At 34.9% G+C, this 17,245-nt stretch overlaps 1 long non-coding RNA gene across 1 annotated transcript in view; it reads right to left on the bottom strand.

Annotated features, from left to right (window-relative positions):
• The window catches only part of LOC141558428 (uncharacterized), a 95,081-nt gene extending 78,127 nt beyond the window's left edge, over window positions 1–16,954 (bottom strand). Inside the window, exon 1 of the long non-coding RNA XR_012487051.1 lies at window positions 16,870–16,954. This is a non-coding gene — a long non-coding RNA (uncharacterized LOC141558428). The remainder of the gene's footprint in view (window positions 1–16,869) is intronic.
• Window positions 16,955–17,245: the final 291 nt, after the last annotated feature.

Genomic DNA, 17,245 nt, shown 5'->3' with positions numbered 1-17,245 from the left:
TTATTTCATTGCTACTCTTTCAAGCTCAGAATTACTATGGACTTGGGTTCTTAAAAAAATGCAAATCTGTCCTAAAGACAGGACCCTAATCATAATTAAGGGTTACCAAATGCTTGGCTAAAATCCAAGCAAACTATATCTTTAAAGTTACCTAGATTTACTAGTTTAGTAACCCTGTCAAAAAAGGAAATAAGGTCAGTCTGGCATGACTTGTTCTTGATACCCTGCCAGCTCTTTTGTTATGTCTTTATTTTTTAGGTATTTGCTAACCATTTCTTTAATGATCTGTCCTAGACTTTCCCCCAGAAATTGAAGTGAAGCTCGCTTTTTTTTTTAACTCAACTGCTTTTTAGTTCAATTTTAATAAGTATTAATATAATCATTGCATATATTATTGTCTTTCTGCTTTTTAAATTCTGTATCACTTTATACATGTCTTCCCATATTTCTCTGAATTCCTTATGTTTATGACTTATTGTACAAAAATGTTCCACCCCATTTAAATCACAATATGTTAAATTCTTCCTCATTTCATGGACACCTACTTTATTTCTGAACTAATTCCTTTTATAGAATCCTCTGATATAAGAAAATTTTCTCCTTTGTACCATTTTCTTTCAGGGATGAAATAAATGTACCTTCTCCTCTTTTCCTCCTCCTAGAAATCTAGGTTTTTCAAGGTTCAGCCCAGTTGTCCATCCCTCTTTATAAGAAGCCTTTCCTGATTGTTAGTCCTCTCTTTCTTCCCAAAATATCTTATACAGACTAATTTATTTACTTGTCTCTTGAGTAGATTGTAAGCTCCTCAAAGACAGGAACTATTGATTACTTTTTATTGTTATTTACCTATCACCTAGCACAGTGTAGAACAAAGTTTCTTAAATTGTGGGTTGCAACTTCATGTAATCGAATGTAGGAGTTGTGAAAAATTTAGTATGAGGTATCAGATACTCTGCTAAGATTTAATTCTTTATGTAAAAATAAACAAACAAATCTATTTCATTATGAAAATGGTAAAATTACATGTATGTCAGAAAATTGTTTTAAAATAAATTTCTTTATGATTTATCAGTAAATGTTTAATTTGTATACCAATTTTCTTATATACCCAGGTCACATAAAATTTTCTCAGGCACAAAGGAGTTGCAAGTGGAAAAAAAATTAAAAAATCTGGTGTAGAACACAGTTAAATAAGTGCCTAATATATGTTTGCTGAATTGAAAGAAATTCAAGCTGGGGGGAATCTGTGGATAGACAATTTCTGGCCCAAATGTGACAGTACAACTCAGTGCATTTAGACTTTATGATGTACACATAGAAAAAGAAGGAAAATTGCTAGGTTTCAGGAGCTTCAAATGTAGGCCAAATGATTCCCTGGCACATTATTCTGGTCTGAGAAATTGATAATGACTAAATAACAGAAGAGTGGGAAGTATCCTTACTGGATGAGGAGTCAAAGTACTTAAGTTAAAATTCCAATAACTTTAGGTGTGATCCTCAGGAAAGTCACTCAACTGCTTTCCTTCAAAAGTGACAATAATAGCTTTTCTCCCTACTTCTTCATGTCTTAAAGCTGAAAGAGATTAATAAACATGGGGTGGCTCTACTTGTTATGGCTTAAACTGTCCTTCCCTACATTATGAATCATGGATGTCTTCAGAAGTACTCAAATTACCATCCCAACTCTGGCTACAGTTCCCTTCTTCTATTTTCTTTCCTTAATCCAAATTCATAAGGCAGAGATACTCAGAGATAGATGTTTTCAGAGACCAATATGGGTCTCTTTTTCTTCCCACAATATAAGCTCTGACACCGGTTAACCCACATTCTCTAATTTAGACACCCTTATGACCAATGCTACATATTTGTGAAGCTCTGGCTTTCAGTGATGAAAATATCATAGTTGACAACTAGAAACATTCTTGTGCTCTGGCATGCAGATGTTTAACAGGAAATAAACAAATCCCCATACATTTGGCAAAATCTACTTCTACTGTGCAAGAATTATCAGCTGGGGCAGCTGTCAAACATCCTGAGACTGAGAAAGTCCAAAGATGCAAGTATATGGAAGGGAACAAGTAAGGGGTAAGGCAATACAGCTGGAATGATCTACTCACCTGAAGCCCATCACTGAAGGTAGTCAGCATAATGGAAAAGAAACACTTTTAGATATTGCTTTGTGGTTCTAATGTTCTTGATTTTATGCTTGCCACTTCTCTCCATTTGACTAGTGAATTATTACAGGGTGAAAAGCTATGCAATATTGCAAATAGGAAGCAGGAAAAAGAGCAGGAATTTCCCCACTTGCAGTGTGGCAGAAATCTACCCCTTTCTTACCTTCTGTGGGAGATTATGTATCTCCATTAAGATTCTCCCTTTAAAGTTTGATCTCAGCAGGTAGGTCATGTTTGCATTTTCCTGGGAGAGTTGAAGCCTCTGGGTAGTAAGTAGCTCTGTTCCTTTTGGCATGGGTAGTCAGAAGGAACAGGTTAATTAGTCTGAGCTGCTAGAAGGTAATAGCTGCTGGTGAGAACTGACCACAAACTTGGGTTTTGTTTGGGAGTGTGGCTCTCTGTGAGACATGTATGTCTATGAGATAGGCTTCTTCTTGTCTCATAAGGCATGTTAGCTAGGAATAAAGGTAATTTCCTGACAATGGCCACAAGTGGTCACAGAAGGAATTTTCTTGAATATGTTAGCTTTTTAAATATGTTCTAAGTCTAACAAATTAAGAATTCTTACTTAGCTAGGAGGGGGTTAATAGCAGGTCTATCTCCCTCTCCTCCAGGAAATGACCACTTCCTATACACAAAATAAATGTTTAACAAAAAAAAAAAATCTATAAGTGTACACTAATAGAAAGATTTAAACTAAATAGGTGGGAGTACAAATTTCTATTATACTCTGTTGGGAGGCTTATACTTAAGATTTTTTTTCAACATAAAGCAGTTTATAAAACTGCTCATAAGGCATTTCATGTTTCACCTTGGTTTTACACTGTCTCTCTTGAAGACCATGTCTTCTGACAACCCAGAGTGCGGTTTAAGCTTATCCTCTGACTAGTGATCATTTTCTACAAGAAGACTGAAATAGTTTCTGGGGAACATTGCTGAAGTGCAACCTCTGTTGATTGAGAAGCTAAGAATCTCCCAACTCATATGAACTGAACCTTTCGAACTTATCAAAAATTAGAGAGGGTTGTTTTGAACGCATTCACTGAAGATCAGGAAAAAACAAACACCAGAGAAATGGCCCCAAATCCAGAATCAAGCTCATCTATGCAGGACATGAGTTTTAGATTCTATGTCTTTATGACTTAGTGGATGCCAGGACAGGGGGCAGAACAAATAAATGTTATCCCCACCTCTTAGAGAAAGCAATACAAAAGTAGTCCTGGTATGTAACTAGGAAGACAAGAAGAGAGCTAAGGATCGAATTACTCCATTAAAAAAAAAGATTCACTGATTGATCAGCTCTTCTCACTCACTGGCTAATAAAGGATATCATCACCTCAGAGCAATGATCCTTTTTGGCATTTAGTTTAGCACATAGGTGATTAGCTAGAAACAGGAAGATCAGCACTGTTCAACTAACAGCTTACACCAGCAGTTGTATTAACAGGTTATTGCAAGACTAAAACTACTTAGCACATATGATTTCTTTACTAGCACATACTAGCACTTTTACTAGCATTAGTCCTCTAAAAGTTGTTGACATGCAAATGAAGATATTTTTGTTGAGTGTTCATTCAGCTGTGCACAGAAATCAAGCCAACATTGATTTGTTTAGACAGTAACTACAGTGCCAATACCACCAATTCCCTCTTTTTGAGAAAGAAAAGACAGGCACAGATATAAGAAGATGGATAATTGAATCGCTCCTTTGGTCTATAGTAATCAAGTCTGGTAATGTCTTCATCCTTTCTTCAGAACTTTTGATAAAGATGCTTGATGGTATCATTATTATTATATTCTTGAATAACAAAATAAGAATGATATATGCATGTATGCCTTATGGTTTTGGGACTAATAGCTCAATAAGTTAGATTCTAGAACTAATGAGTTAAAGTTCACAAGTTCATGAGTGGGGGGCAATTAGCTTTCTATATCTCAGGCTGTACCTGTTTCCCTGGTCAATTATCACATAAATGGGTATCATTGGTCTCCAGGGAAATGGGCAAAAGAGTGAGAATAGATCAATGTAAACCTCATATCATTAACGACCAGAAAACATCCTATTGAGGAGGTTCAGTAGCATCACCTTTGTAAATAAAGGGCAAAACAATGTTAGTAGGTCAGTATGTGAAAATGACTTTTTTCCTCTTTCTAAAGATGTATTTTTTGTTTTTACATCACCTTACTTTTTAAAATTGTATCTCTTCCTTCCACATACCCAGCAAGTTTTCCTTTATTACAGGGATTTTAAAAGAAAGGAAAAAAAGTTCAGCAGACCTATTTAGCACACCAACCATGTCTGGCAGTATATGAAATATTCCATATTCCTGGCACTTCTTTCTATTTATGAAAAGAAGAGAATGAGGTAAATGTTTTCCATTCTTTTCTGATCTAATCATTATACAGCATTCAGTTTTTTATGTTATTTTCTCTTATATTTTCTGATTATTGAGCATATTGTTTTCTTGGTTTTTGTTTCACTCTGCTTTATTTCAACATATAAGTCTTTCCATACTTCTCTGAATCTTTGTATCTATTGTTTCATAGGCATAGTAATGTTCTCTTACATTCATACACAACAATTTGTTTGGCCATTCTCCAATCAATAGCTACTTACTTTATTTTTAATTCCTTGATACAACCAAAAAATGCTGCATCAGATGTTTTGCTGCATATGGGATCTTTCTTTTTTGTCCTTTGACCTAGAACTTGTGTTCATTACTCTCCAGGCTCCACTGTTGACTTTCCAGGCTTTGTTTACCTTACCTTCTCTTCCTCAGTCTTTTTTTTTCTCTTTCCCCTTATTTTCCCTCTTACATATATGTTGTGTCTTCTTTTTAGAGCCTAAGCTCATTGAGGGTAGAGATTGTTTTTGTTCTAACTTATTTTTGTACTCCAATGCTTGTCTCAGTGTTTGGCAATATTATGTAGTTAATAAATGTTTCTTGACTTGGCTTATTCATTGTTTTCCCTTATCCCTTTGTTGACTGACCAATCCTCAAGCAACTGAGAACTGAATTCTCAAGAGAAGCAAAAACTACCAAATGCTATTGGCAAATGGGAGATTAGTTTTAGGCACTTCACAGACTATGAAAACAAAATGGTAGATTATCATAAAAATAGGACTCTTGGTGATATCTTACTCATATCTTTAGACATTTGTATCAGTGGCAAACAACAACAACAAACCAACCACCAATAATCTCAAACCCAACTTACACTACCATGGATTCAGGTCAATATAATTAATCTAAATTAATTGATCAATTTTGTGCTTTTCTAATTAAATTATCAAAGGGATACTTTTTAGATCTTGACAAAATAATCACAAAATTTATTTAGAGAAATGCAAGGCCTAAATTGCAAAAACTGTCAGACCATAAACTATATTGTTAAATAATAATAATTATCAAAAATTAGTTGCTATTGATTTAAAAAATAGAAAAGTAAATTAATGTAACAAATTAGGTAGGTATTTGAAATAATAATCTAGTGTTTGTTATAATGAAAAACATAAATCACTATGAAAAATATAGAACTTTTAGTAGAACTGCTAGGTAAACCAGAAGGCAATTTGTTAGGCTTAGATAAGCATTTTACACTATATATCACAATAAACTCCAAATGAATGATACCTGTATTTAAAAAATTATTAGATTTAAGAAAATAGGGGAGAATGGGAGATACATTTAATTAAAATAGAGGGAGAATTATTACAAAATGGGAAATATAAAGATCAGACTGACAATTTTCATTTGATTACATGAAAAAGCTTGCAAACAAAATCAAAGCCAATATTATAAGAATAGAAACCAAGAGGTAAGGGGAAAAATCTTTGCATCAAACATCATTAATAAAAGCTTCATATCCAAGGGAATTAACACAAATATATAAGACCAAGAACTATTTTCCAATAGACAAGTAGTCAAAGAATATGAATGATATTCTTTGAAAATAATAAATGAAAGAGAAATGAAAACTCTAAATTAGTTTTACTGTACATACAGAAAAATTGCAGAGATAAAAATGGCAAAAGTCAATGTTGTAGGGGCTGAAAGAAGAGAGTTGTGAATTAGTCAAACAATTTCAGAAAATGATCTTGAATTGAGAGAGGAGAAATTACTAAAGTCTATAATACTCTTTGACACAGTAAATTCATTATTGGGCATGGATCACAAGAAGGTTAAAGATGGAGCAAAACAATTTTTCATGTACCAAATATATACATTGTAGCACTTTTTAATGTAGCAAAAAATTATGAATACAGTATTCAGAGAAAGATTAAAAGATTAGTCTGAACTGATGCATTGTGGAATCAACAGAAGTTGGAGAACAGTGCATACCATGACTACAAGAATGTAAAAGAAAATAATAGTAAAAAGTATGTTTCTTCCCCAAACTCGGAGTAATTGTATAATTCATCTGGGTTCAGGAGAACAGATAATACATTATCTCCCTCCTCTCCAGAGGGGCAAGAGCCTACAGGGCCAACTATTACCTATGTTGTCTGAAAGTGTATTGATTGGTTGTCCTTTAACTGTTTGTGTACGTTGTAAGGATGAGTAAAATTCAGAGCACTGAGCAGGGAGTAGGATTTAGAAATGATGATGGTGTAATAACAAAAAATACTATCAAAGCAAAAAGTAACATGATAAAAATTTTATAAGCTTTCATAAGTCCTCCTGATAAGCCAATACCAGGCCAAAAATCAGGATAGATTTTTTCCTAAAAGGCCTTAAAATCACACAATAGAGTGTGCTCATTATTTAGAAGAATCAGCTCAATGTAGTGGAAAGAATGTCTAACTTTAAGTCAGAACACCCGGGTCAATCCCAATTGAACCATTAATTTAGTCTTTGATCCTGACCAAAGCATATCATCTTTATGGGCCTCAGTTTACTCACCAGAAAAATGAAAGGATTGAATTAAATAGCTTTTTAGCTCTATATTCCTTCCCAACTGGATCATTGAGATCTGATTTTTTTAAAATAGTGAGTAAAACCATTAATTCTATCACTTCCTTAATTATAAAAGGGCAGCTAGATGGTACAATGGACAGAATATTGACCCTAGAGTCAGAAAGACATGAGTTCAAATCTGACCTCAGGCACTTAACATTACAGTGTGATCCTGAGCAAATCACAACCTCAATTGCCTAATTCAAAAAAAAAAAAAAAAAAAAAAAAGAACAATAAATCATTGCCCTGACTTATAGTATTTGTCAATTTCCAATGTCTAAATGCCCACACACTGAAAATTCAGTGAGCAAGTTTATAGCAGCTGGAGAATGGCACAAAAAAGAGAATATTAGCTAGGAAGATATGAAGTGAAGACACTGGGTACTACAGAGAGTAGTAATTGTGAAGGGATGGAAGAAACCTTGAAATATCTTCTATTAAATACAGTGGATTAAGACTCTGATCCAATGTTATGGAAATTATTCTATGAATCTAAGAGATAGACGACACAGCTTAGGGCTTTACAGGAAACTGAGATGATTATCAGCTTGACATCAGAGACAGTGAGTGGTACTTCTTTGGGATCCAGGCAAAATTTGTTGTTGCTGTTGTTATTGTTGATTTGTTTCAATGATGTCCCAATTTTTGTGATCCCATTTGGGGTTTTCTTGGCAAGGACACTAGAATAATTTGCTATTTCCTTTTCCAGATCATTTTACAAATGAGGAAACTGAGGCAAACAGGATTAAGTGGCTGGCCCAGAGCCACATAGCTAGTAAGTATCTGAGGCTGAATTTGAATTCAGGTTTTCCTAGCCTCATGCTTCATTCACTGTGCCATCCCAGTTGCTCTTCTGGGAAAGAACCATCATATCAAATCAGAAAAGCCAATACCTTAGGTGCTAGAAAAGCCTTGGTACAAATGACACGGAATTTTAAAACAGGTGAATTATGTATACATAAAATGGACTAAAGATAATTAATGTTTTTGTTATATATCAGAATTGCATCATAAAACTGAAAATAAATATTATTAGTTATAGACAAAGACTTCATAATATTTTTTGTCAATTATATTCTCAGCTTCAAGTTCCACAATGATGCATTGTAGGACAATCATAGGAAATAGCGTCATTTCTAAATGAAAAGGAGATGAGCATACTTAGAATGGAATATCTGACAGCATAATTTAACTAATAGAACAGTTATACCAAAACAGAGGAATTCATCAGAGCTGGTATCTACTATCACCAGAATGGATAAAGGCATCTTTGTACAATATTTGCTTGCCATGGAGTATAAAAACATTTCAGGACCTTTGAACAAGAGTACATGTTGTTGTTCTTATTATGGTAAGAACTATTGAATGAAAAGTGGAACTATCTAGAAATATTCCTAAGTTTGGGTATCAAATATAAATGGCTTGAGAAAACTATTGAACAATTTGCAAAAACAATGGAAGTTACTTCAACATTTAGTTGCCATATATAATAGAAAATCTGAATATCATATTATCTTGTTAAAAGCAACAAAATAGAGACATGAGGAAAAGAATGCAGAAAAAATATGTAAGAAATTCTTGTTAATTTAATCAACAACAAAAAGTGAAATTCAAAAGGTTAGGATGATATTAAGGATTCAAAACAATGCAAAAAATTTAAACCCTAAGCAAAAACGATATTCATAGTCAAACTATATGGTCAGTCAGCAAGCATTCCTTAAATATTTATATGTCAGGCCACTATATTAAGCACTGAAGATATAAAGAAATGAAAAAACAAACAAAACCAATCATCTGCCATCAAAGAACAAAGAAGAAAAAACTTAAATATATATAGAGAGAGAACAAATAGAAGGTAATATCAGAGGGGAAAGTCCTAAGGTAAAGTTTGAGTTGGGTCTTAAAGGAAGCTAAGGAGAGAAAGAGACACAGAGAGATGAAAAGAAGGGGAAGGGAGGGGAGAGAGAGACAGAGACAGAGAGACAGGGACAGAAACCTACAGACAGACAAAGGGAAAGGGAAGGAGGAAGGAAAGAAGGGGAAAGGGAGAGAAAGAAAGAAGGGAAGAGGAGGAGGAAGGGAAGGAAGGAAGGAATGAGAAAATATAAGAAAGGGTGAGAAAGGGAGAGAGGAGAGAGGGAAAGGAGGGAAAGAGAGAGAGAAAGGTAAGAGAGGAGAGAGAGGAAGAGGGAGAAGGAGAAGGCTGGGAAGATACCACCAGTACTAAGGCACAGAGTTTGAGAAAGAGTGAGTTCAAATATGACCTTGGGCATTAGTAGTGTGACCCTTCAAAAAAAAAATCCCAGAGGATATAAAGAAAAATTTATAATTTATTCAGTGATTATTGCACAAACTGTTTGGAAGTACTGCAATATTTGCAACATCTCAATTCTACACTCATGGCTTCATCAGATTTTGACAATATGTAAAGTAAATTTAAGTGCAGTAAAAGCACTAGAGTGTTTGGTCTCTATATAGAGAATTGTTTTTCACCTAAAACCTGCCATTAACATAATAGTGTTAAGAACAATGGATATAAAATATTGTATGTTCCAGGGAGAGAATTTGAACTCTTTATACTGATGAGTAAGTTGAAATCTATCATCTCTTCCCAAAAGAATTGGGTATGGCTTTCTAGTAAAAGAAGTAATCACGTCAAAACATTGTATCAGTACCTTGCTTTCCATCAGTACCAGGATAGCATCAACTTGTTTTCCACCAATGAAAAGAATTTTAAATGACTACTTCTAGTGAAAATCTTCTCTAAAGATGTAAAAATGTTGTTTGGATTTAATAATTATATAATTCTTAATATATGCTTAAGAAAACTAGAGACTAAAGCTTTGAATTTGACTCCATAGGTCAAAATGAATCAATGAATGAAAGTGATACTCATAAATAACTTGGTTTTCCCTAGTAAAATACATCAGGCCTAAGAATATTAAGGAGATAGTTGTATATGTCAAGATAAAATCTAAAATCCTGAATTCAAAGCTCACTAGGAAGAACAATCAGTAAACACCCACATGACACATAAGATATATTTTGGCATGGTTCCTCATACATGGTTTTCCCCCATGCCTAGAATGTAATCTCTCTTCACTTCTGTCACTTAGAATTCCTAATTTCCTTCAGGGCTCAGCTAATAATGTCAAGAACAATGGATGTAAAATGTGGTATATTCCAGGGAGAGAATTTAAGCTCTTTATACTGCTGACTAGGTTGAAATCTATCATCTCTCCCCAGTAGAACCGGGTATGGCTTTCAAGTCAAAGAGGAAATCATACCAAAACGTTGTAGCAATCACTTTCTATATGAAGCCTTCCCCACAATTTCTCCAAACTTCTGGCTTCTCCATTCCAATTATCTTGTATCCACATAAACTTACAATTTAATGTGGGGACATAGACATTTTTGTCTTTATATTCTTAGCATCTAAGATAGTATCAAGAATATCATTATTCAATTGTTTCAGTCATGTCCAATTCTTCATGACCCCATTTGGGGTTTTCTTGACAAAGATGCTGAAGCAGTTTTCCATTTCCTTCTCCAACTCATTTTATTGATGAAGAAACTAAGGCAAATAGGATTAAATAACTTGATGGGGATACACACCTAGTAAGTGTCTGAGGACAGAATTGAACTCACACGTATCTTTCTGATTTCAAACTAGGCCCTTCATCCACAATATTACCTGGAATATAGCAGCACTAAATAAATGCTTGTTGATTTATTGATTAATGTTTGGCATTCTCAAACAGGGTGCTGATTGCCCTATCCCATGTATAGTTCTGTGCTTAACAAATATTTACTAAATTGAGTTGATTCCATTTGATAATTAATATTTCTGTGAGCTAAAGCAAAGATTATCACTGCTATTCTATAAATCCCTGGTGTAACAATAGAAAGTTAGAACTAGAAAAAATTAAATTAAAATAATTTAAAATAATTTATTCAATTGTTTGTTTTTATAGGCAAGGTTCCAAGAAGCAGAAGGGGTTTACCTAAGGGTACCCAGAAGATTAATATCAGAGAGAGGGCGAATTTTTGATCTCATTTTTTTACACCTATCCCCAGAATCTTCACTAGACCAAACTTCCTCTTCAGCTCCATGGACTGGAGTCACATTTACCAAGTCAAATCTGAGATAGAAGCATTCTGGAGAAAATTGGAAAGATTACTCAGTAGTATATGGATGTCACAGAAATTAAGGTATACACCAATATGGAGAGCTCCTAAGAGTAGGAGATCACCAGAGTGAAGGAGCAAAAAGCATCTCATGTTGAAAATGGAGCAAGTCAAAACTTCCATGGAATTGGTCAATGAGTGGTCACTGTACTTTCATTATGGGTGAAATAAAGACCCATTTCCAAAAACAAAACAAAGTGAATATCTTTTAAAGATAAAATTGTAACAAAAAGAAAGTTGTGGTTTTATCTAAACATTAAAATGAAATTATTATCTGCATATAATTAGAAGCAACCCTGTGGCACTGGGTGGATAGTTCTTTGTGCCTACAGTTAAGAAGTCAAGTTCAAATCCAGCCTTAGATATTTACTAGCCCTGTGACCTTGAGTAAGTCACTTAATCTCTGTCTGCATTAGTTTTCTCAAATGAAAAAATAGTGATAACAATGGCACCTGTACATCCCAGGACTATTATAAGGATCAAATGAGATATTTGTAAAGTGCATAGACAGAAATTGGCTCATGGAACTATATAATTCTAGCTATTTGAATGTTTGTTTTTGCTAGGACTTCAGCATCTTCCATGGTTAAAACCCTGGGAAATGTATCACAGAAAACTGAGAGAATTTGATATAGATTATACAATGTTTGGTAGTAAAGTCAAGACTTATCCTATTTCCTGACTTTCAGGTCAGTCTTGTTCTAGACTTATGATTTCAATGATGAGGATTTTTTTTCCACTTTGATGTTCTTTTCTTTTTTCTTTTCTTTTGGTTATTCAAAAGTAATTTATTTTCCCCAATACATGCAAAAATAGTTTTCAACATCCACTTTCACAAAACCTTGTGTTACAAATTTTTTCTCTTTCCTTCCTCCTTTCCTCTCCTCAAAACATCAAGCAATTGTAGGTTGAATATGTGCAGTTCTTCTAACCATATTTCCATATTTGTTATGCTTAGCAAAAAAAAATCAGATCAAAAGGAAAAAAAAACTACAAGAAAGGAAAAAAGCAAGCAAGCAAACAGCAACAGCAACAAAAAGATGAAAATGCTATGCTTTGATCCACACTCAGTCTTCATTCAGTTCCATAGACTTCAGTCTCTCTCTGGATGTGGATGGCACTTTCTATCCCAAGTCTATTGGAGTTGCCTTGAACCATATCATTATTGGAAAAATTCAAGTCCAACACAGTTGATCATCACATAATCTTGTTGTTGCCATGTACAATGCTCTCTTGGTTCTACTCAATTCACTCGGCATCAGTTCATGTAAGTCTTTTCAGGCTTTTCTGAAATCAGCTTCCTCATCATTTCTTATGGAACAATAATATTCCATTACATTCATATATCATAACTTATTTAGTCATTCCCCAATTGATGGACATCCACTCAATTTCCAGTTTGATGAGGAAACTCTTCATGTTAATGAAAATTGACTTCCCAGTTACACAAATGGAAAGTCAAATGATTTCTACAGGATCACTCAATTATAATTTACTTGTCCAAAAAGTAAATGGAGAGAACCCAGTAAATATTTTCTGTAGGGGCCTTCCACAAATACTACACCTTTCGGAGCCAGACATGGCCTAAGTCCCCAGCTGTGGGAGGAAGGAGGAAGAAACATGCATGTGTGTATATATGTGTATTACATATACATATATATATATATATTTAGAGTTTCAGTTAACAGAGGGATGAATTCTTACATTTGGTATAGATCTCATGTTTTTGTGGTATGAGAAATCCCCTCCAGTGATACAGAGGGGCGACTCCTTGGTAATTTAGACTTAGAGAATGACTGGCAGCATTAAGAGATCAAGTAATGTGTTCATGGCCACAAAGCTTGTACCAGAAGCAGAAATTTTGAACTCATGATTCCCTCTAAGACTACTTTCCATCTACTATGTTGTTTGTATCTATTTCTATTCAAGTTGCCTCTCCTATTAGAAAGTGAGCTACTTGAGGGCAGGGATTGTTTTTGCCTTTTTTTTTTTTGTATCTTTGCTACTTAAAAAAGTGTCTCGCACATAGTAGGAGCTTAATAAGTGCTTGTTTATTCACTGATCAATTAATTGTTGGTTGAGAGCCCTGTCCCCCTTACACATATATGCACAAGGGAAGCATCTTGCCTGCTCTCTGACACCTTTACTCCTACTCCTGCATGTATTAAAAATATTCTTTGCCCTTTACTTTAGATTACTGCTGAGGAAAACAGGAATCTGGCAAGGGTCTGTCTGAGCCGGGCCCACCCTGAGAGGAGAAAGTCAAATTCAATCTGAGGACAGGAGACGGTTCACAGCCTGACAGCCCTGTCGGGCTCTCGAGGGATCTGGAGCCCCTTATACCCATGCGTCTACTGCTTCAGCTTTTGATCTCCTTCTGCTTCAAGTATGACTGGAGCTGAGCCAGAGAAAAGGGACTCTAGAGATTATCTAGTCCGACTTTCTAATTGTACAGATAATAATAGTAGCTGACACTAATCACAGCTTGAGATTTGCAAAGCACTTCACATCCATACTCCCATTTGATTGTCATCACAAATCTGTGGGATAGACATTATTACTATTACATTATTTCCATTTTACAGATGAGGAAATTGAGGCTTGCTCAAGGTTATTTAGCTAGTAGGCGCAGAGACAGGATTTGAACTCTGATCTTTAGCCAAATTTAGTTTATTCCATTATACCAAGCTGCATCTCCAAGAGCATCCATCGTCATGCAGGACTGGTTTCTACAGGAACCTGCCCAAATGCCTCCCTCTTTTCCTCCTCCCCCTACTACATAACCCTGAAATTAAACCGTATTCATTAATCCAATCTTAAAATCTCAAACAGCTCCTGCTTCGAGTGGTAATAAATATTTCATGCCCAATTGTGCTGCGTTCCTCGCTGTGTTTATTAAATGGAGTTTCTCATAATTCCAGTTATTCATTTTAATAGGTCAGGACTTGGCTGTGATTTAAACAGACCACTGAGGAAACAGCCGTGGTTAAACATTGTAACAATATGGATTATTAATTTAATTGGCCGGCTATTACTTGTTTTGACTCTGTGCTAACACATTTAGTTCAGTCTCTGGTGGCCCATAAACCACAAAGGTCATGACTTTAACATTCAGAAGAATGGGGAAAAGAGAATCCAGGCTGAGATTATGAGGGAAAATAGAGAAACGGCATGCGGAAGACAGAATGAAGGAGCTGAGGGCTTGCTGGAGGCAGCACAGGGCAAAGGGGATTCATTTAGCTGCTCCACATTAGAACATTCTCTCCAACCACTGGCTGGTCTGGCAACTGCCTTCAGCCAACATCCCTCTGAGATGATTTCTGAAAGGTCCTTACCCTTAGATATGGTGATGGGAGCACCACACAGCGACTGACACACTCAGTTTGTTTCTGTATGTTGGGCTATTTTGAGAAGTTAGGTGGAAATAATCAACTAAAAGCCACAAATCAGGAGCTATTGAACAAGTTTATCCACTCACTCATTCAGCGGTGTAGAATGGAAGCTCCCTGAGGGGAGGAATCATTTCTTTTCTTTTTTTGTCTCTGTATCCCCAGTGCCCAAAATGGTATTGGACACATTAAGCACACACACACACACACACACACACACACACACACACACACACACACAATCAAGCAAGCAAACAAAATCTGAACCTTCCCAGGACAACACCCTTTCTGCAATGTATAGCAGCAGTTGTCAAAGTGTAGTCCAAGGACCAATGGGGATCCTTAAATCCTTTCAAGGGGTCTGCAATGTCAAAACTATTTTCATAGTAATACTACGATATTATTGCCTATTAAAATACTCTTCCCTCTTCCAACTATATGTCTGTGTGAGGCCAGTTTTCCTCATATATTTCAAGCAACACAACAGATTTAATGCAAAAGCAGATATGAAAATCCAGCTGTTTTCTATTAAGCCAGATGTTAAAAAGATTTGCAAAACTTTGTAAAACAATGCCACTCTTCTCATTAAATTTTTTGTTTGTTTTGGAAAGTACCCACTATTTTTTTCTTAAAAATTTGTTACTTATGTTAACATGGAATGGGTTTATTGTTGTTTTAAAATAGGTTAATAAATATTTCAAAAGTTTCAGTTTTAATTTCAATATTATAAATATAAATAGATACAACTCACATAAACAAAAGTTCTTTGGGGTTCTCTATAATTTTTAAGAGTTTAAAAGAAGTCCTGGGATCAAGGAGCACTTTATCAAACTTAAAATTCTCTATAAATGCTCCCTTATTAGATGGTTCATTGGCTGGGGCACTAAGAGGTTAAGTGATTTTTCCAGGTTTTCTTGGTCAGTAATGGAGCTCCTAGTATAGTAGCAGGGTAAGTCCTGAAATCAGGAAGACTACTTATGAATTCAAATCTGGCCTCAGAAAATTACCAGTTAGATGACCCTGTTTGTCTCAGTTTTCTCAAGCATAAAATGAATTGGAGAAAGAAATGGCAAAACACTTCACTATCTTTGCCAAGAAAACCCCAAATTAAGCCATGAAGTGTCAGACACAACTGATCAACAGAACAATTATAGAATACATTATAAATGTATTAGTAGAATAGAAAAGTGCTATACACGAGAATAATGGAGGCTTGGGAAGAGAAGTCACATTTGAACTAGATTTCGAAAAGCTGGGCTGGTATTGAACAACCAGAAAGGCAGGGAATTCTTTAAAAGAAGTTTCTCAGAAGTCATTTAGGCATTTAGTTTACAGATGAAGTAACTGAAGCCAAGAGAAGTTACAGACAGAAAAAAGCAGAGCTGAGGTCTATCTCCAATCCCCAAATCCACTGCTTTCCCTGTCATATCATATAATGAAAAATACATTAAGCACCCAATATGTATATGATTCTATGCCAGGCTCTGGGAATACAAAGGTAAATGAGTCATGGTTCCTGCCTTCAAGGAGTTTTTAATATATCAGAACAGATCAAATATGATAAATACTTTAGACAGAAATGATAAGTATATGATAAGTATTTTATATACACAGAGAAGTGAAATGCAAATTACATATAAGAAAAGGAGAAACAGAAAGAAGATTCCTTTCGACTTGGGAATCATAGAAAGTTTTATTAAAGAGGAAGTATTTGAATTGGATTTTGAAAGAAGGAGAAAATGACAAATGACAGAGAAAGGAGGAATCCATTTCACATATGAGAAAATGCTGCTAACAAATGATGTACAAAAATCATCAGAAAGGGTACAGATAATAATGAATAGTACAGTTTGGCTCAGATGAAGAATAAGTAAAATAGAAGGCATGTAATATAAGGTCTGAAAGTAAAATTGTAGTAATATTAACTAGTTAGGGGATTTTTTCTAAATGTAGATCTGATTATGCTTCTCCCAACTCCTCCACTTCCCCTGCTTAATGAGCTCTAGTAACTTTTGATTACTTTGAGAATCAAATATAAACTTATCTGTTTGACACTTAAGAATTTCATAACTTGGCTCTTTCCCACCTTTCCAGATTTCTTGTCTTTTATTGCCCTATTAGACTGCATCCTATATAGCTCAACTAGACTGATTTACTTACCATTTCTCATCTCTGTACTTTTTCACTGCGTGACAACATATCTGGAATGCTCCGGCTCTTACTTTGCTTCAAAGTTTTCTGGGCTATCTTAAAAACTCAACTCAAATCTTATATTCTGTAGAGAACTTTTCTTAGGTTCCCTCCTTCTCTCCCCCCCCCCAGCTAATTCCTTTCTCTTTCAGATAACCTTCTATCAACATTGTGTATATCTTTCATATACCTAATTATCTATGTGTTATCTCCTTTAATAGAATGTGAGCTTTATGAAGGTAGGATTGATTTTATTGTGATGGTTATTGTATATATGTGTGTGTGTTTTGTTTTTAATCTATAACACAGCACAAAGCATCTAGTATATAGTAAGTATATTATAAGT

Source organism: Sminthopsis crassicaudata, chromosome 2 (assembly GCF_048593235.1).
Source record: "Sminthopsis crassicaudata isolate SCR6 chromosome 2, ASM4859323v1, whole genome shotgun sequence".
Taxonomy (NCBI): Eukaryota; Metazoa; Chordata; class Mammalia; order Dasyuromorphia; family Dasyuridae; genus Sminthopsis; species Sminthopsis crassicaudata.
The sequence above is the reverse complement of the archived record's forward strand: the minus strand, read 5'-3'. Positions and strand labels throughout refer to the sequence as shown.